The sequence below is a fragment of the Dama dama genome, chromosome 32 (genome assembly GCF_033118175.1).
Source record: "Dama dama isolate Ldn47 chromosome 32, ASM3311817v1, whole genome shotgun sequence".
In the NCBI taxonomy this organism is placed as follows: domain Eukaryota; kingdom Metazoa; phylum Chordata; class Mammalia; order Artiodactyla; family Cervidae; genus Dama; species Dama dama.
Window position 1 is genome coordinate 40,951,037 of NC_083712.1, and position 22,615 is coordinate 40,973,651.

Consider the following 22,615-nt stretch of genomic DNA (forward strand, 5'->3'; position numbering starts at 1 on the left):
GATCTGCCAATGTGATCTGCTGGTTTGGTCAAAAAGTTTGTTTCAGTTTTTCATAACATCTTATGGGAAAACCCAAACAAAACTTTTAGCCAACCCAATATTATCAAACTTCATATGTTGCCATACTGTTGGGTGGAAAATGTTCATTTCTATTTTCATTTGCATTTTTTCTTGATTACTAGAGAGGCTAAACTTTTTTTTTATTTTAGTTTTTATGTGTTTAATGACCATTTATGTTTTTTTCCTTTTGAATTTCTTCTTAATATAGATTGTTAGTTTTCCTATGAATTGCACATTGTTTGATTTTTGTATTTGTAAGAAAATAATTTTTATTACAGTACTGCACCAATATTTCCTATAGTCTATGACTTACAGTTCTTTTATTTTTGTCTTGTGTTTTATCTTACAAAACTTGAAGTTTTACTGAACTCAACGGTTTTCAGGTGGGAGGGGTGTTCAGGATGGGGAACACATGTAAATTCACGGCTGATTCATGTCAATGTATGGCAAAAACCACTACAATATTGTAAACTAATTAGCTTCCAACTAATGAAAATAATTGGGAAAAAATAAAATAAAATAGTTTTCATTATATCAATTGCTTTATGTACCCAATTTAAGGACAACCATGCCCTGTGTTGGTAAATATATTATTTCACATTTTTTTCTTGTATTTGTATACTTCTTACATGAAGGTCTAAAATCCATATAAAATATATTTCTGTGAATGTTGAAAACAACTGATTAATATTTTCTCAGATGTGTAACTGGTTTTTACAATACCATCTAATATGTTAGAATTTCTCTTCAATATAAAGACAGCATTTATCATGTAAGAAAATCCCTTGTATACATAATTGCTGCTTCTGGACTCTCTGATATTTTTTTTCTATTGGCCTACTTGTGTTTATTTGTTCAACTGACACACTGCTTTGATATTTAAAAGCATATATTTCAGTTTAGTTCAGTCGCTCAGTCCTGTCCAACTCTTTGCAACCCCCTGACCCACAGCACGCCAGGCCTCCCTGTCCAGCACCAACTCCTAGAGTTCACCTGACCCATGTCCATTGAGTTGGTGATGCCATCCAACCATCTCATCCTCTGTCATCCCCTTCTCCTCCCACCTTCAATCTTTCCCAGCATCAGGGTCTTTTCAAATGAGTCAACTCTTCGCTTCAGGTGGCCAAAGTATTGGAGTTTCAGCTTCAACATCAGTCCAATGACACTCAGGACTGACCTCCTTTAGAATGGACTGGTTGGATCTCCTTGCAGTCCAAGGGACTCTCAAGAGTCTTCTCCAACACCACACTTCAAAAGCATCAATTCTTCGGCACTCAGCTTTCTTTATAGTCCAACTCTCACATCCATACATGACTACTGGAAAAACCACAGCCTTGACTAGATGGAACTTTGTTGTCAAAGTAATGTCTCTGCTTTCTAATATGCTGTCTAGGTTGGTCTTAGCTTTCCTTCCAAGGAGCAAGCATCTTTTAATCTCATGACTGCAATCACCATCTGCAGTGATTTTGGAGCCCAGAAAAATAAAGTCAGCCACTGTTTCCCCATCTAAAAGCTTATAATACATCATGATATTTGTTAGGACAAGAAATCCTCTCTCGCTCGCTCTCTCTCTTTTTTTTTTTTTCAAAGTTGTCTTAATTATCCTTACACATTTCTCTTTCACTTGAATTTGAGAAATAGTGTCCCAAGTTCCATGAAAATTCCCCTTTTATTCATGATTTTTTTCCTCTCTTTTGATCACAGTTGCCAAAGATTTGTTCATATTATTAACCTTGAAAGTACATATCTTTTCTGGGTATGGAACGTCAAGCCCAAATAACTTCTTTTTAAAATCTAATTATATTCTTATTTTTCCTGGTATTGTATCAAATTTCATTTTGAGTTTCTAATTCATGTGCTGAAACATTCTAATTGATATGAATTGAACATTTTAAAAAATGAACATTTTATTTATCTTGCTTGGGATTCTTTAGGACTTTCATTTAGAGAACTCATATTTTGGATTGAAAATGAAGTTATTGGTTAGAACTCAGTTTTTGAAGTATAATACATAGATTTTTAAATAAATATAGATGAAAATTTGTGTATACACACACATACATCTTTCTTAACCCTGTCCACTGAGAGTTTCTTAGAACAGTTACATTGCCAATTAGCACATTTAGCTCCAGATCTTGGATTTTAAGTACTGCTTACTAATAAAAATATTAAGTCCCCTTATGTTGTATTGTGTGTGCAGCCACTCGGTCATGTTCGACTCTGCAGTGTCATGGATTGCAGCCCCTCAGGTTGCTTCTGTCCATGGAATTTTCCAGGCAAGAATATTGGAGTGGGTTGCCATTCCCTTCTCCAGGGGATCTTCCTGACCCAGAGATCAGAGCTGTGTCTCTTGCATCTCCTGCATTGATAGGCGGATTCTTTACCACTGGGCCACCTGAGAAGCCCCTGAGGTCCCTTGGAACCTGTTCAAGAGGCTCCTGTGTCCTTCTAATACATCTATTATTCTTCGAGTACTTCCTTAATTTTTGGTATAAAAATATATTCCAAACTTATCTTTAATAAGTTTGGTTATTTTATACTGTGAAATGGAATCTCCTGACATATCAGAGAGTGAGGATGTAATGGGCATCAGAGATTTTGGGTGTCCAAAAATGAATGGAGCCTCCTCAAAGGGAAAACAGTACCTGGGATCTGACAGACGGCACTGCCTCCCCAATCCATGCCACCTGTCTCCATGGTGATTGCTGAGGAGCTTGGGGTGGGGGAGTATGTGAGAAACCAAAAAACAGGTTGCTGGCCCCAGATAGCTGAGATACATATCAGAAGAATGACTTCAATAATCCCAGACTCTTGTATTTTCCCATCCATAGAAGAACACTAAATTCCTTAAGTTGATATCTGGCTTTCCTTACTTAAAATAATTTTTGATGTCCCTGGTGGCTCAGATGGTAGCGAATCTACCTGCAATGTGAGAAAACCCAGTTTCGATACCTGGGCTGGGAGGATCCTCTACCCAAATGGCAACCCACTCCAGTATTCTGGGCTGGAGAATCCCATGGACAGAAGAGCCTGGCAGACTACAATCCATGAGGTTGAAAGAGAGTCACACACGACTGGGTGTCTAACATTTGATGTTCAGACTGCCTGCCCACTTTGTTGCAAACTTGTGTATAGCCTGGTCTTCCCTAGTGGCTCAGATGGTAAAGAATCTGCCTGCAGTGCGGGAGAAATGGGTTCGATCCCTGGCTTGGGAAAGTCCCCTGGAGGAGGGCATGGCAACCCACTCCAGGATTCTTGCCTGGAGAATCCACATGGACAGAGGAGCCTGGTGGGCTACAGTCCATGGGGTCACAAAGAATCGGAATTGACTAAGCACACACATATAACCTGACTCCCTCTCCCACCTCCTCAGAGCAGTCTCTCAGGGCTACCTAAGTCCTAAGACTTTCCCACCCAATAAAGCACTCTCTACTTTGAGGCTGTGACTAATTTTTAAGTTGACAATATCAAAAAGTAGGAAGTGCTCAAAGAATAATGGGATTATCAGAAGGACGCAGGAGCCTGCTTGAACAGGTTCCAACCAAATCTGACATAATTTGGGTGTCAAATAATAATTCAGTTTTGACATGAAAAATGGGAAGTCACAAATCCATATTAAATACGAATGTTAATATGTACACTGGTAATACACAAACAAGAGGGGAAAACCTTCTGTTAACTGCTTATTTTTTATCGGAGTATAACTGATTAACAATAATGTGATAGTTCCAGGTTGATGGGAAAGTCCTTCTTAAAAGTAGAAAGGCAAATAACAAATATAGATGGCATGATAAAGTCAGAAAACCCCTATTTGACACCATGGTAATAATTGTTTGAGTCAAGACTCATCAGTGGATACTAAACCAGTAGGTGAAAATTTGATGAAAAACCTTAACAAGGTGAATGAAATTAGCATCACCATTAATGAGACAAGTAGATACCTGCTGATGGGTGTTCTGCCAGTCTAAACATAGAGAGGCTTCAGAAAATTCCCAGTAAATAAATAAATAGCCAGTACTCTTCAAAACTATTAGAGTCATGAAAGACCATGAAAGGCTAGGAAATATTTTGAATTATAGAGCATAAAGACACAAGTAAACCAAAAGCGGTTCCTAAATCCAGTTTGAAAACTCTTAAAGAGATGGGAATACCAGACCACCTTACCTGCCTCCTGAGAAATCTATATGCAGGTTAAGAAGCAATAGTTAGAACCAGACATGGAACAATGAACTGGTTCCAAACTGGGAAAGTAGTATATCAAGGCTGTATATTGTCACCCTGCTTATTTAACTGATATGCAGAGTACATCATGTGAAATGCCCAGCTGGATGAATTAAAGATGAATCAAGATTGCCAGGAGAAATATCAATAACTTCAGATATGCAGATGACACCATCCTTACAGAAGAAAGTGAAGAAGAACTAAAGAGCCTCTTAATGAAAGTGAAAGACGAGTGAAAAAGCTGGCTTAAAACTCAACATTCAGAAAACTAAACTCATGGCATCTGGTCCCATCACTTCATGGCAAATAGATGGGGAGACAATGGAAGCAGTGACAGACTTTATTTTTCTCGGCTCCAAAGTCACTGCACATGGTGACTACAGCCATGAAATTAAAAGGCACTTGTTCCTTGGAAGAAAAGTTATGACCAACCTAGACATCATACTAAAAAGCAGAGACATCACTTTACCAACAAAGGTCTGTCTAGTCAAAGTTATGGTTTTTCCAGTAGTCATGTATGGATGTGAGAGTTGGACCATAAAGAAAGCTGAGCGCTGAAGAATTGATGTTTTTGAATTGTGGTGCTGGAGAAGACTCTTGAGAGTCCCTTGGACTGAAGGAGATCAAACCAGTCAATCCTAAAGGAAATCAGTCCTGAATATTCTTTGGAAGGACTGATGGTGAAGCTAAGACTCCAATACTTTGGTCACTTGATGTGAAGAACTGACTCACTGGAAAAGACCCTGATGCTGGGAAAGATTGACAGTGGGAAGAGAAGGGGATAGCAGAGGATGAGATGGTTGGATGACATCACAGACTTGATGGACATCAGTTTAAGCAAGCTCCTGGAGTTGGTGCTGGACAGGGAAGCCTGGCATGCTGCAGTCCATGGGGTCACAAAGAGTCAGACACAACTGAGCGACTGAACTGAACTGAAACCAAAAACATTAATCGTACCTTGACTCCTGGACCAGGAAAAAAGTATAAACTCCTTGTGCTATAAAGTTGTAAGACAAATGACAAAACTTGCCGAAGACCTGAAGATTATATAACAGAGATGCACTGATGTAAATTTCCTGATTTGGAAATCTGTACATACTCTAAATTTGTAAGAGAATGCTCTTGTTTTTAGGAAATACAGCCTAAGGGAAAAGGGCATTGTTTTTGCAACTTACTCTCAAATGGCTGAAAAAAGAATTTACATACACACATTAAGAGGGAGAGAATGATGAAACATGGAGCAAGTATAAAGTTATTTCCAAACAAAACAGATAAGACGAATTCCTTCAAAAATGCATTGTTGATAAAGAATCGTGTAATCTCTCTGGGCACAGAAAGCAGAAGGTTGCATGTTGTAAATGTTCTGTCTTGAGCAAATTACTAGAATTACATACTGTCCCTGTCCTCTGAAGGATGGAGTCAGTGGGAAAAACAGCCAGCTTTAGATGATACTATCTCTACAGTGCGTTGGCAGAACAAGAATATAGTTTGAACAAATGCATAGTTTTGGTATTTGCCAGCTGAAAGCAGGCAATGAACAAATGCCATGTAAATAGTTATTAATCTTGGTTCAGTTTACAACAAAGAAGGTCACTAACAGGGCACCAAGGCAGGAAGACTTGCTTCAGAAAACTGAACCTGTCCAGGGTCTTCCCTGGCATTGCAGTGGTTAAGATTCCCCTTCCAATGCAGGTGGGTGAAGTCAGGAAACTAAGATCCTGAATGCCACAGGGTGTGACGAAAAAGTAAAACAAACAGACTGTACCTGCCCAAGTCCAGGGATCACTCACACAGACGCCAGGCGGAACTTTACAGTATGTTTTCCAAAACCATTAGACACGGAACAAGATGAAGTATCAGGCAAGTGCAAGCTTTCCCCTTGTGAAACTGCAGGACACAAAGAAAACATGAGATTTGCCTCATCTGATCTTCGGGTGACCAGTGGTGACATTAACGAATTATACTTTGAAAGAATAGGGCATTGGTGAGTGGGTGACACCTTTAATGAGAAGGTCAACAAGATGAATGTTTTTCCCTGCTTCCACTGACAAAAAATTTTTACACAAACAGGAAATGGAGTCGTTTGAGCTCCTCATTCCTAGGAATGTAGACTTAATTAAAGAAAGATGTTCAAGAGTTATTTTTCTCTTGGGCTCTGGGAAAGGAAACTTATTTTAGATTCACCTCCGGTGACTTTTTTATTGTCCATAAAGGGCTGTTAATGTGAGGATCCATGTTTATGGAATCATTCATATTTCCTTTGAAGTCCTCTCACTTTCTTGGCCATGACGAGTTCGAAACAACTGAGTTTTTCAAGTATATTTAAATTTTTTTTATTCTATTTATTTACGGCGCTTCTGGGTCTTTGCTGCACCTGGGCTTTCTCTAACTGTGGTGCGCGGGGTCTCCCCTCCGTTGTGCTGCTTCATTGGGTTCTCACTGCCGTGGTTTCTGCTGTTGCAGAGCACAGGCTCTAGGATCAGGGGCTCAGTAGTTATGACCTCAGTTGCTCTGCAGCATATGGGACCTCCCCGGACCAGGGATCACATCGCTGTCCCCTGCACTGGCAGGGGGACTCTTAACTACTGGTCACCAGGGAACCCCCTCACCCACCCCACCCACCCCCCAAAAAAAACCCTGAGTTTTGATCTCTAAAGAAAGCTGAGCACTCTGTGGGAAGGAGCATGTTGGGCCAGGGAAAAGCTCCTGCTCAGATTCTTTGCTGTGCATCCTCATGCTTCTTGCCTTTATGTGCAACTGTTAGCTCAGGGCACCCTTTCATGTGTTCATTAATTCATTCACCTATATGTTCACCCAGCAGGGGTTCACAGAGCAGGTGTGCACGGGGTCCAGCATAGCTGTAAACATTGAAATATAAAGGGCTCGCAAGACATTGCACTTTCAGTTCAGTTCAGTCACTCAGTCGTGTCCGACTCTTTGTGACCCTATGAACTGCAGCACACCAGGCCTCCCTATCCATCACCAACTCCCGGAGTCCACCCAAACGCATGTCCATTGAGTCGATGATGCCATCCAACCATCTTGTCCTCTGTCGTCCCCTTCTCCTCCTGCCCTCAATCTTTCCCAGCATCAGGGTCTTTTCAAATTAGTCAGCTCTTCGCATCAGGTGGCCAAAGTATTGGAGCTTCAGCTTCAGCATCAGTCCTTCTAATGACCACCCAGGACTGAGTGACTGGTTGGATCTCCTTGAAGTCCAAGGGACTCTCAAGAGTCTTCTCCAACACCACAGTTCAAAAGCATCAATTCTTCAGTGCTCGGCTTTCTTTAGAGCCTGACTCTCCCATCCCTACATGTCCACTGGGAAAACCATAGTACTTCTGTGAACATCTATATAACACACACAGAAAAGATCACGTCCCGTCTATTTGTTGCTCCTCAGTTTCCAAGTAAGTTATGCAGACTGTGCATGCTCAGTGGCTTCAGTCACGTCTAACTCTTTGCAATCTCTTAGACTATAGCATGCGAGGCTCCTCTGTCCAGGCAATTTTCCAGGCATGAATACTGGAGTGGGTTGCCATTTCCTCTCCAGGGGAACTTCCCGACCCAGAGATGGAACCTGTGCCTCCTGCATCTCTGCATCGCAGGTGAATCCTTGACTACTGAGCCACTGGGGAAGCCCCTGTGCAGACTAAAAGGGGTCAAAATTCAGACAAGTTTATTTCCTAAACCCACTTTTTGGAAGGGCTAGAGAAGACGATACTAGAGTGGGTGGGAAATGTTTGGAAAGGGACCATTCAACTGGGCCCTGAAAATAGGTGGAATTCAGAAAGTTAGACTGAAAAGGCAATTGCGGCAGGAGATCAGATGAAGGACAGTGTTTAGGGAACAGTGAAGATGTTATTCCTGGAGAAGACTAGTGTGGAAAAAAGTGGGAAAATGTCTTGTCACGGCCACAACCCTGGGCACCCCCGGCCATATCAAGAGTGTAACACAACGTCCTTCCATCCCCTCTTTTTGCTTCTGCCTCTCCTCCTTCCAGCATTTTCTCCTTTCCAACAGAATCCTGTTGGTAGAATAAGATAAGCCTTCATATTACTATTCTAAAAACGTGGGAATTTAGCCTATAAAATGTATGGATGGTGATGCATAAATTCCTAACATACCCTTCACTGTCTATATCAGTTCCTGGATGATTTTATAACTGAAGAATCTCCTTATTCTTTTTTAAAAATTTTTTACTGGAGTATAGTTGATTTACAATGCTGTGTTATTTTCAGGGCTATAGCACAGTGAATCAGTTGTACATATACATGTCCACTCTTATTTTAGATTATTTTCCCATATAGGCCGTTATTGAGAAGTAGAGTTCCCTATGCTATACAGTAGGTCCTTATTAGTTTTCTTCATAATTTGAAAAGATACATGCACCCCAGTGTTCATTGCAGCGTTATTCACAATAGCCAGGACATGGAAGCAATGTAAATGTCCACCAACAGAGGCATGGGTAAAGAATACGTACATAAATACCATGGAATAATACTCAGCCATAAAAGGAACAAAAGAATGCCATTTATAGTAACATGGATGGGTCTAGAGATTATAATAATGAGCTAAGTAACTCAGATAGAAAAAGACAAATATCATGCTATCGCTTATATGTGAAATCTAAAAGAGTACAAATGAACTTCTTTACAAAACAGAAGTAGAGTCACAGATACAGAAAACATGCTTATGGTTACCAGTGGGTAAAAAGGGAGGAGAGATAAATTGGGAGGTTGAGATTGACATATACACCTGACTATAAACAAAATAGATAACTAATTAGTCCCATTATTCTTTTAAAGAGGTTTCTGGGGTCAGAGGGGGTTCATTTCCACCAACAAAAGCAGGCACAAATTACATGTCAGGTGGTATTACTTAGAAGTTGAGAAAATGTCCTCTCTCTCCTCTTCTTCCCTTAAATCGACAGAAATGTTGAAACTCACCAACTCTGGGCTCTTACGCAAGGCATACGGTAAACTGGGAAGAAAAGTCAGAAATAGGATTATGCTCATGGCTGTTTGAACATTTATTTCCCAATGAATTCTTAATGTCTTCTTGGTAAAGCCCAGAGAGTCCTGTTTTGTTTCATGATGAGATTTCATGATGTTGTCAAAAGAGAACTCAGTGGTCAATTTGCAAAAAGTCATTTTGCCAATAGATCAGGGTTTTTTTTTTTTTTTAAATCCTATTTGCCAGTTATTGAGAGTATTTCAAAGTTTTGATATTGTTCCAGCCCTTATCTGGGCTTCCCAGGTGGAACAGTGGTAAAGAATCCCCCTGCCAATGCAGGAGACCCAAGAGATATGGGTTCAATCCCTGAGTCGAGACGATCCCTTGAGGTAGGACATGGTAACCTGCTTCACTGTGCTTGCCTGGAAAATTCCATGGACAGAAGAGCCTGGCAAGTAACAGTCTGTGGGTTGCAAAGAGTCAGACATGACTGAGTGCCTTAGCATACACACACGTGCACACACACACACACACATGCACACTCACATACAGCCCCTATCCAGCACTTGCCTCAACATTGTCTCTTGTTCCTATTCTTGTTTTATTTGTCAATGGAGAGCCTTTCCTCTTGTGCTTATTAGTCTGCTTAGTTTTGTAGATTTGCGTCCTGACACTGCCTTCGATTCTGTACTTACCTTAGCCCGAGAGGTTTTTAGAAACTTTACATTTGTATAGGATCTGGTACTATGCCATAACTTTTTCTGTGCCAGTGATTAAAGGAAAATCCCACTACCTTCATAAAAAATTAATAGGCTGGAGTAGAAGCAGATGCAGGTGAGCATTGCTGGAAAGGATTGCGGAAGTCAGGGGCAAGGGTTCAAGTTAAAGGAAAACTTTGAAAAATACTTTATTGAATAGTTAACTACTAAATTAACTATTAAATATTTATTTAACTATTAAATAATTAATTAAATTATTTGTTAAATTGAATAATTTGTTAAATAAGTTGATCATTCACTTGGATTCATTCTCAGGACCCGACTTTTAAGCAAACTGACCTGAGTAAGTGTAAAGCCATAAAGCTCCATGATGAAAATGTTGCCCTGAATGCTGACTTTCACCCCTCCTCAGTTATGAGGTCTTCATTTATTTTTCCAGTCCTCTAATATAGCCATATGGCTCAAGTGATACAAAGATGGTCTTCAAGGTCACTTCTGGAAATGGGCATATACTTCTCCTGTTAGTACTTACTATGCTTTCTTTTTGGAGTTTATTTTAAATATTGTAATAGAAAAATTATGTGAATTCTTGCAACTGCATGAATACAGTTAAGATAGGTTTCCGCTTTAGCCTTTTTTTTTTTAATTGCTGTTTGTTTCACAAAGCTTAATGCAAGCAAGAAAATCTAGTACCTTCCAAGTTACTTTTTGGACTGGACTAAGTGGGAAGAGGTGGGGACAGAGTTAGGTGTATTTATTCTGTCCTGGGCCTTCTCAACAATGCAATGCCCTTATATCTCCCCACTGTTTCTGAGCATCGTGGGCTGCAGCCCCCTGCCATCCCTTTTCTGTAGAACAATTCACTGTTGTTTTCAAAATTTCACTCTACTGAAACCCATGGTCCATAAATTAAACTTAATGAAGAAAAGAGTGGGCAGATAACTAAGTTCCTTTTTCTAAATACTTGGAACAGGCTGGCTATGGCAGCCTCCAGACTATTCATCACCAAACCTGGCAGGATTTTAATGTCACCCTTTCTAAGTAGACACGTATAGATTCCTAAATTGTAAACCTAGTCATTGAGAAGACAGTCAACATGACAGTTGTGCACATGATGAAGATACTCTTTTGAGTTTTGTCAACACTTTTTTTTTTTATGTTATCAAAACTTTTGCCAACATTTTTTTATTTGAACACTTTTTAAAATAAACTTTTTATTTCAGAACAGTTTTAAAGTTACAAAATTATTATGATGGTAGTACAGACAGGTCCCATAGACTCCAACCTCTTTTCCATTATGGTTATGATATCTTATTGGTATGGTGCCTTTGTCACAATTAATGAGCTGATGTTGATACATTGTTATTAATTATGGAAAATGCTTAATTCAGAAATCCTCAGTTTTTCCCTCATGTCCTTTTACTATTCCAGGATCTCATGAAGGATATTCATTGTATTGAATAGTCCAGTCTCCAACAGACTGGGCTAATTCCTGGAAAGATCATGGAGATTAAGTGCCCTTCTCATCACGTCATGTCAAGGGTACAAACTATCAAGTGAATATGATGTTGATGTTAAATTAATCTTGATCAACTGGGCTTCCCTAGTAGCTCAGATGGTAAAGCATGCACCTGCAATGCAGGAACCCGGATTCAACCCCTGGGTCAGGAAGATCTCATGGAGAAGGAAATGGAAACCTACTCCAGTATCCTTGCCTGGAAAAGTCCATGGACAGAGGACCCTGGCAGGCTATAGTCCATGGAGTCGCAAAAAGTTGGACACGACTGAGTGATTAACATGCACACAAGTCGTGGCTGCCACTTTCGTTATTCTAAAGTTATTCCTTTTCTCTTCCAGTTTTATTGAGAAATAATTGACATATATCCCTGCATAAAGTTCCAGTGTACAGAAAGATGGCTTGATTTGCATATATTATTAAATGTTATCTCAGTAGGCTTAGTTAGCATCCATTGTCTCATGTAAATACAATAAAAAGGAAAGAGAAGAAGACTTTTTTCTCTGTGTTATAGGAACTTTAGGATCTATTCTCTTAACAGCTTTTCTACATATCATTCAGGAGTGTTAACTGTAGTTATCATGTGGTATATTACACCCTTAGTACTTACCTTATAGCTGGAAATTTGTAGTTTTTGACCACCTTCTCCAACCCTCCCTTCTTCACTCCTCCCACACCTCTGGTAATCACAAATCTGATATCTTTTTCTATGTTTTTGTTTAAGATTCACATAAAAGTCCAAACATACCAATATTCATCTCTGTCCATTTAACTTATTTCATTTAGCATAATGTTCTCAAGGTTCATTTGCCTTGTCACAAACAGTAGGATTTTCTCATTTTTTTATGACTGAAAAATACTACATTACATATTCTTTATCCAGTCATTCATTGATGGACACTTAGATTATTTCTGTGTCTTAGCTATTGTGGCAAATATGAGGGTGCACATATCTTTTCCAGTCAGTGTTTGTCTTTCCTTTGGATGTATTCCCAGAAGTAGAATTGCTGGATCATATGCTAGCTCTATTTATAATTTTTTAAGGAACACCCATGCTGTCTTACACAGTGGCTTCAACAACTTACATTCCCACCAACAGTGTACAAGGACTTTCTTTTATCCATATCCATGTCAGCATTTATCATCTCTTGTCTTTTAGATAATGGCCATTCTAACAATCGGCAGGTGATATCTTATTGTGGTTTTAATTTGCAGTTCCCTAATAATTAGTGATGTTGAGCATCATTCTTTTTTTTTTTTTTTTGAGCATCATTCTTTCATGTACCTATTGGTCATTTGTATATCTTCTATGTAAAAATGTCTATTCAGGTCCTTTGCTCAGTCTTTAATAAGGAGGTTTTTGTTGTTGTTGTTATCTCCTATTAAGTTGTGTGAACTCTTTATATATTTTGGATATTAACCACTTATCAGATATATGATTTATAAATATGGTTTACAAATCAGATATATGGCTTACAAATACACCTTTCCATTCTGTAAATTGTCTTTTCACAATTGATATAAGGCAGGTTTTAAGGTTCATTCTTTTACATGTGAATATCCAATTTTCCCAGTACCATTTATTGAAGGACTGTCATTTTCCACTGAATATTCTTGGCTCTCTCATAAAATATTAGTTGATTGTATATACTTGGGTTTATTTCTAGGCATTCAATTCTGTTCTATTGGTCTATTTGTCAGGTTTTATGTCAGTACCACACTGTATTAATTAATATAACTTTGTAGTATAGCTTGAAATCAGGAAACGTGATGCCTCCTCCTTTGTTCTTCTTTCTCAGGATTTCTTTAGCTGCTCAGGGTATACATTTTAGGAGTGCTTTTATTTATTTATTTTTCATTTCTGTTGAAAATGCCACTGGAAGCCTGATAGTGATCATATTGAAATTATAGATGGTTTTTGGTAGTGTTGACATTTTAACAATATTAATTCTTCCAATCCATGAACATAGGATCTCTTTCTATTTACTAATTTTTTTTATTTCTTTCATCATTGTCAAGTAACTCTTTTTTTTTTTTTTTCCTCTCTCTTTCTATACTATCCTTCTTGGAAATAAATTGCTCTTGAGAACCACACTTAAGGAGCTAGGAGGTATAGTACATTGCTTGTTGGTGGGGTATTTATCTTAGCGTTTGGAATTTCTCTGCAGAGGAAACATCTATTCTCTCCATTTATTTATTTATTCACCCACTTATTTAAATAAGTATGAACTCATGGACATTTATTTTATACTTTTTTGACTATAATCCAATACAACTTTATTTGGGGTTTCTCTGATGGCTCAGTGGTAAAGAATCCATCTGTAACACAAGAGACAAAGGAGATGTAGGTTCAATCCCCAGGGTCAGGAAGATCCCCAGAGGAAGAAATGGCAACCCGCTCCAGTATTCGCTTGGAGAATTTCATGGACAGAAGAGCCTGACGGGCTATCGCCCATGGGGTTGCACGCAGTAGGACATGACTGAATGACTATGCACACAGAAACTACATTATTTATTCCGCTGCTCAAACTGTTCTAGCTTTGACGGTTGGGAGTTCTTTGCTTTGGCACTCAACTTCCCTCCACATACCTCCATCAGTTTGGAATTTTTAACTTCTGAGCATTTTTTTACTTTCTGAAACTGTAAGATGACCCAGACTCATCTTGTACATTTCCTGCCTTAATCCAATAATCAGCCATCTCTCCAGGGATCTTTTGTTTCTTTGGCTGGAGAAAAATATTATAAAACAAGATCTGGGTGCTAGGTGTGACCCTTGCTGTTGTTATTCATGTGAACATTTAAAATCTGAGTTACATCTGGAACATTGACACTAATCAACTAAAAATGAAAACTTGTTTAATAATCATCCTTCAGAAGACTACTAATTCTAGGATGATGAGATAGCATAAGCACTTCATTAACATCAATTTCTAGAAATTCTTCAAATAGCATGAAAATCAAGCCTAGTCTTGGGAATGGAGGAAAATAAAAGTAAATTTGAGGTGATAGTATAAGAAAGTATAAGAAATGTGGGAATTATTTAAGAAGTATGCATACTCAATTATAAGATAAGACAAATGCCTTCCTCTTCATTAAAAAAGAAAAGGTGGAAATAAAACGTACTTACTTTGTACAGTGGAATTTGCTTTCTGAACTGTTTCCTGGATTGATTGTTCATTCTAGGGCAAAAGTAAGGCAAACTCCAGAAGTAAGTGGAGAATACCATTCGTGTACTGCCCCCAGATTCTGCCATCTAGTTTCTCAGCTTTTATTCTTTTATTCAATAAAATATTACTTGAGCACCTTCTGTGGAGGACAAATTTTGAAAGTCTGGTGTCCTGGGGGACTTACCTCATGGTCCAGTGGTTAAGACTCCATACTTCTACAGGCGCTGTGTGTTTGATCCCTGGTTGGGAAACCACATGCCACATGCCATGCAAGATGTGGCCAAAAAGAGAAAAAAGGCAAGAAAGAAGTAAAAGAAGGGAAGAAAGAAAAGAGTCTGGTGTTCTGGTTACTATTGCTGCACAAGACGTTCTCCCCAAACAAAACAGGACAACAGCCATTCAATTGTGCTAGTCTGTGAATTGGCTATTGAGGAAGAACCCAGCAGAGGCAGGTAGTAGCCGTGCTAAGAGCATCAGTAGGCTGAAAACAACCATCGTTGCTGCTTAAACAAAGCTAACGGGCACTGGAAACAGGAGGAATTGCCTTCTTCCTTCCCTCTTCCATTCTGTCTCCCAGTGCTTCCCACTGTCAGATCCTCATCAGAAGCAAAATGTCAAGGGAAACCCTGGCTCCAACATCATAGACCGGAGGGCAGAGGATGCGCTTGGAAATGAGAGCAAATAAATAGCACAGACAAACTTATGACCTATTGAAGACTTCTTTAAACACCAAGCTTTGAATTGTATCCATCTTAAATAAAAATTTTAAATTGCACTCTTTTTTTCACAGAAGATTCTAAGTTTAATTTTTCTTGGTATCTTACGATGGGCATTTCAGTTCAGTTCAGTCGCTCAGTTGTGTCTGACTCTTTGCGACTCCATGAACTGCACTATGCCAGACCTCCCTAATGATAGGCAGGGTTTTATACTATTTATAACACATTGTTTCCTCAGCATCTATATTTCTGGATCAGATCCCTGTCTGTCACCCAATATCACATATTCTGTGTTATTTGAGATACTACTGATTTGTGTAGTTTTTCCCTTTGTCTGTCAATAGGTTCAAATAAGTTATGTCATTGTTGAAACTGGGGCCTGACTTTATCCCAAGGTCTGTATTTTAAGCTGATATTGGCTCAGCTTTCAAATATGAAAATGTATTTATATGGTATAAAATAACAATAAATAGGCTTGAATAAATGCCCAAAAGTTTTGTGTAAATTGTGTACAAGTGGTTAAATCTCAGTGGAGGCACCATCCTTTAGAGTTACATAGGAGCTTTGCTTCCAAGTTCTCAGCATGTAACTATGTTGGACAACTGATTTCTGACTTGGGATAGTGTTAAGTATAACTTGTTTTCAGTATTTCTTTCTCTCTTTTCTTTTCCTTCCTTCTTTTTTTTTTTTTTCTATTTAGGAAAAAAGTTAGGTTTTAACCTTGAAGACAGCTGCTTGTCTAGTATATGTCTAGCCTAAGTCTAGTCTTATGCCTTTAGGTGGGTGGGTGTTTAGAAGAGCCACAGTGAAAATTTTACCTTCTTCTTTACCTGGTCTCCAGGTGTCTCCATGCAGCTGATCGTAGAGATGACAGGGGGAAATTGTTGGGCCAGGTACTCTGGGGGCTTCCCTGATAGCTCAGCTTGGTAAAGACTCCACCTGCTATGCAGGAGATCCCTGTTCGATTCCCGGGTCAGGAAGTTCATCTGGAGAAGGGATGGGCTACCCATTCCAGTATTCTTGGGCTTCGGTGGTGCTCTGATGGTAAAAAAAAATCCACCTGCAATGCGGGAGAACTGGGTTGGGAAGATCATCTGCAGGAGGGCATGGCAACCCACTCCGGTATTCTTGTCTGAAGAATCCCCATGGTCAGAGGAGCCTGGCGGGCTACAGTCCACAGAGTCACAAAGAGTCAGACACGCCTGAGCGACTAAGCACAGCACAGCACAAAGTACCTTGGATGCCGAGTCTCCATGCCTGAGGTGTCCAAATGTGCCCCCCACAGCAGTGGCCTGCTTATTTTTTGTCTTTCTTGCTCTCTAGGGCTACAGAATAACTTAAAAATATTTATTTATAACTTGCGGCTCACTGCAAAGCTTGCAATGTGAAGCTCAAAGTGTAACTAACACATTTTTTATCAAAGAAAATGCTTTGACTTAGCAGAAGTTATTCAAACAAAATAAAAATCATTTCTCTTTGATGAATGGCATATTTGATTTTTGCTGGATCATTATCAGCCAATTCTTTATCCTTCCCATCACGAAAGGCTATTCTATTTCAGAGAGTTTTAGTAAGTTTGGGGATGTCTTCTGTAACACAGAAATATGTCTAGATGACATTTCTTATATTGGAGTTATTTTTAGAATACATCCCTCCCTCCCTATGGATTTGAGTGCCCTGAAAAGTTGTCTAACTATGTGATTGAAGAGTATTTACACTGAAGAAGTCCTAAGGATGGTTTAGAAGAGATCTGTGATCTCTGAGATAATTCAGCAAAACATCAGATGTTTGTTTTAGTAATAAACGTTTTATATTGAACACGCAGGAATTGTCCTGGTTACAAAGTAAGTGAACTTGAACTAGTACTGTGAAAAATGCATTTTCCATAGCAATTAGGAATAAACTACAAGTAATTCACTAAAAGATTACCTAAAGCTTCAAACTATACAGAATTACAAGTGATGGGCAAATATCTATACAGCATTGTTCTGGGGTTAACTGCAATATTTTCTATTGTGTTCTCATGAAGGTATCAATGAGGCAGCTGAAAATTTCACATTAGGGATGTTAAAATTACAAGGAAAATGAGGTCTCTGTATAAAGGGTGCCCAGTATGAAGACAACACAGAATGGAATTCTGGGGACAAAAGAAAGAAAACTGAGGATGTCTTAGATATTTAGGAGGAGAATATAAGACAGTGAGACCACAAAGCCAAGGGGATAGTTTCAAGTAAAAGTGAATGCTCAATCAAAAGATCAGGGCTTTCCCTTGTGGTCCAGCGGTTAAGATGTCACCTTCAAATGGAGACGATGTGGGTTCGATCCCTGGTTGGGGGATTAAGATGTCTCAAGTCTCGTGGTTAAAAAAACCAAAAACATAAAACAGAAGCAGTACTGTAATAAATTCAATAAATACTTAAAAAAAAAAAAAAACAGAATGCTTTTAAAAAGTACGTATATGGCTCTTTAAAAATAAACTGTATTTTTTAAAAAACAAAAAGGTCAAAGAGAATGAGAACTGATTACCAACTACTGGTATCTCTCTCTTCTGAATCTAGACAAATAAAATATAGTTTTTCAATATAAACTTGTGTGTCTAGTTCCATAACCTGTGGTCTTTCCACCATTCCATGCTACTTTCTATTAAAATACACAAACCTGAGACCCTAAAAAGACAAGTCAAATACCTACAGGCATAGAAATAGTTGCACTAATTATGTGTTTATTCCATGGTCGTTAGATTCTGCAATGATCTAGACACTGGGCAGAGATTGGTCAGGAGTGTAGATATGTCTGTCCTTTGTGGAGCTTCTGGTCTTGTGAAGTTGCTAGGTATTAAACAAACAGTCATATTTAACAAGTGCTAATGCAGGTCAAGAAGCAACAGTTAGAACTGGACATGGAACAGCAGACTGGTTCCAAATAGGAAAACGAGTACGTCAAAGCTGTATATTGTCACCCTGTTTATTTAACTTATATGCAGAGTACATCATGAGAAATGCTGGGTTGGAAGAAGCACAAGCTGGAATTAAGATTGCCGGGAGAAATATCAATAACCTCAGATATGCAGATGACACCACCCTTATAGCAGAAAGTGAAGAGGAACTAAAAAGCCTCTTGATGAAAGTGGAGGAGAGTGAAAAAGTTGGCTTAAAGCTTAACATTCAGAAAACTAAGATCATGGCGTCTGGTCCCATCACCTCATGGGAAATAGATGGGGAGACAGTGGAAACAGTGTCAAACTTTATTTTTCTGGGCTCCAAAATCACTGCAGATGATGACTGCAGCCATGAAATTAAAAGACACTTATTCCTTGGAAGGAAAGTTATGATCAATCTAGATAGCATATTAAAAAGCAGAGACATTACTTTGCCAACAAAGGTCTGTCTGGTCAAGGCTATGGTTTTTCCAGTGGTCATGTATGGATGTGAGAGTTGGACTGTGAAGAAAGCTGAGCACTGAAAAATTGATGCTTTTGAACTATGGTGTTGGAGAAGACTCTTGAGAGTCCCTTGGCCTACAAGGAGATCCAACCAGTCCATCCTAAAGGAGATCAGTCCTGGGTGTTCATTGGAAGGACTGATGCTGAAGCTGAAATTCCAATCCTTTGGCTACCTCATGCGAAGAGTTGACTCATTGGAAAAGACCCTGATGCTGGGATGGATTGGGGGGCAGGAGGAAAAGGGGACGACAGAGGATGAGATGGCTGGATGGCATCACCGACTCGGTGGGCATGAATTTGAGTAAACTCTGGGAGTTGGTGATGGACAGGGAGGCCTGGTGTGCTGTGATTCATGGGGTCGCAAAGAGTCGGACATGACTGAGTGACTGAACTGAACTGAACTAAAGAAGGAAAATTAACATTGGGTTCTAAAAGGATATAAGCAGAAGGACCTTACTTGGTATGACTTTCAATTGTGGCATCATCAGTTCAGTTCAGTCACTCAGTTGTATCTGACTCTGTGCGATCCCATGGACCGCAGCACGCTAGGCCTCCCTGTCCATCACCAACTCCTGGAGCTTGCTCAAACTCATGTGCATTGAGTCAGTGATGCCATCCAACCATCTCATCCTCTGCTGTCCCGTTCTCCTCCTGCCTTCAATCTTTCCCAGAATCAGGGTCTTTCCCAAGGACTCAGTTCATAGTATATGTGACATCATATTGGAGCTGAAATCTCCAGAATGATAGAAATTGGTGAGATGGGATGGGCTGGGGAGGCGGACAGGTGATGACAGGAGCATCTCTATTTAGGGCTGAGAGACCAGGGGTGTCCAGGAGAGGTCAGCAAGGGCCAGATTATGCAACAAAAAAGCAAAAGCCATGTTTGTAGGTCTTTGTTTAAGGTCTCTTGTGTAAGGAGAAGACTTTACGGAGTATTTATTTTACATTTAATTCCTACACCTTCCTGAGACCATAAGCAAGGAACAGCACTGCTTCAAACAGGAAAATCAACATTATTACTTCTCCTGGTAGCAGCATGCCATTATTGTTCTTCTTTTTTCCCCCTTTCTTCCTCATCACTAAGCCAATCTAGAAATCACTGAACTTAACTTTGTAACACTGGCATCATAATAATAGCCATGACTGACACAAATCTGAGAGCTAGTTGCTGGGAGAACACTGCTGGTACAATTCTACCAGATTGCATTCTACAAATGCCATATTAGAACAGAGAGAAGAGTGAAAGATATCAGAATGGAAGCGACTACAAGCTTCCTTTGCTTTTGTGTGTATGTGTGTGCTCAGTCACTCAGTCTGACTCTTTGTGACTGTGTGGACCATAACCTGCCAGGCTCCTCTGTCCATGGAATTTTCCAGGTGAGAATAGTGGAGTGGGTTGCCATTTTCTACTCCAGGGCACCTTCTAGACCCAGAGATTGAACCTGCATCTCCTATGTCTTCTGTATTGGCAGATGGATTCTTTACCACTCGCACAACCTAGGAAGCCTTTGATTTCAAGATGCAACAACCCCACACATTTGTCTTAGGAGAAAGTAGTGCCAGTCTTGTTCCAGTAAGATTTCAGGTGACAGTCACATACCTAACATCTCTCTTGTAGTCCAGGAACTCACCACATCCGTTTGCTTTATGAGTCTTTTCCTGGGAACATGGTGTAGCTTGACTGAGTAATGGTCCTGAAGCCTACACAGTGGGGCAGAGGCTGGAAACTCCTCTGATAGATGCTGTTTAAATTGCAAGTTTAGTAATGACTTAGCTCATTCGCTGAGTTATTTCCTGGACTCACCTAGATTCACTGGATCCCAAATCTTATCTGAGAAACTCCTATGTTTATTTATACACACACACACACACACACACACACACACACACACACATATTTTCTATTACAAGCATGTTGCTATGTAAGACTATACGTCTCATGGTGTCATCCACCCTTTTTTTATATAGTTAGAAAGTTAAACATGACTTTATCAGTAACTGATTAATCTGCAAAAGAAAAAGTTCAGTGAGCATATGGAAAATTTGAATAGTATGACTAGCAAACCTGATGAAGTTGTCATGGTTATAATCCTACAAGCCAAAGCTATAGAGTATATAGAACATTTGCAAAAGCAGATTATGTTATCTTTAAGAAAAATCTCAACAAATTTCAAAGAATATCATGTGGAAAATTTTTTCTGATTATAATAAAATGCAACTAGAGATGGATTTGAAGATGGTTTTGGGACTTCCTTGGGTTTCCCTGGTAGCTCAGCTGGTAAAGAATCTGCCTGCAATGCAGGAGACCCCGGTTCAATTCCTGGGTCTGGAAGATACACTGGAGAAGGGGTAGGCTACCCACTCCAGTAGTTTTGGGCTTCCTTTGTGGCTTAGCTGGTAAAGAATCCACCTGCAATGTGGGATACCTGGGTTCAATCCTGGGTTGGGAAGATCCCCTGGAGAAGGGAAAGGCTATCCACTCCAGTATCCTGGCCTGGAGAATACCAAGGACTGTATAGTTTATGGATTTGCAAAGAGTCGGACACTACTGAGTGACTTTCACTTGGATACCCAATAGTTAGGGCTCCATGCTTCCACTGCAGTGAAAGTAGGTTCACTCCCTGGTCAGGGAACTAAGATCCTTCACTCTGCACAGCATAGCAGGAAAAAAGATGCTTTTAAAGTCCATAAATCATAGACAGTTTTGTAAAATGTAAAATAAGCTTTATTATTACATTTTATTTATATTATAAAACCCTTTCTACCATGTAACAAAATCATTTGTATCATTTATTTTTTAGATTCCATATGTAAGTGATGTCATATTATATTTTTCTTTGACTTACATCACTTGGTATAAATAATCTCTGGGTCCATCCACGTTGCTGCAAATGGCATTATTTCATTTTATTTTACGGCTTAGTAGTGTTCCATTGTATATATTAACCCACTCTTATGTTCTTCAAATCACTCTTAAGCTTGGTCCTCTTCCCCAGGTTATAATCTTAAATTTCCAAATTCTTGTGGAATATGTGTTGGGATAGCCATCTCCCATAGGCAGAATTGTACCTCCCTCTAAATTCATAGGTTAAAGTCTTAACGTCAAATACCTTCAGAATATGACTGCATTTACAGACAGGGAATTTAAAGTGATAATTAAGGTAAAATGAAGTCCTAAGGATGGTGTCCTTATACATATGGATGTTTTTCTAATACCATATGACTGATATTCTTATAGAAAGAGGAAATTAGAACACAGACCAACACAGAGGGAAGACCTTGCAAAGACACGGAAAAGACGACCCTCTGAACCCAAGGACAGAGGCTTCCGAGGAAACCAAACCTGTCAATGCCTGGCTCTTGGAGTTCTGCCTTCGAGAACTGTAAGAAAATTGATGTCTGTCCTTTTAGCTGCTTAGTCTGTGGTACTTTAGCCTGAAATATACTGAAGCCTGAAATACATCCTTCTTGCCTCAAAATTGTTTCACGAAGCTGAGCACATCACCTTCCCCTAAAAGTGATTCCTCTTTCTCAAGAAAGAAAACTTCAAGTTCATTCTTTCATTCTTATACTCGGTGTTTACTGGGAAGTCACTAAGTGATGGGAACTGAAAGATCACTTGGTCACAGTTCCAAGCCTCAGAGCTCCCACAGTCCATGCACCCCCACGCTAGCTTATTCCTGTCACTGACACTCCATCCCTGGCTGCCAACTTTGGGTCATTTTCCACTTCTCCTTTTTTCAACTTTCACTTCTGGTCAGTCCTAGATTTCCGATGAATCTTTCATGGACGTGTTTTTTCCCATCTATTCTGAGTGCCAG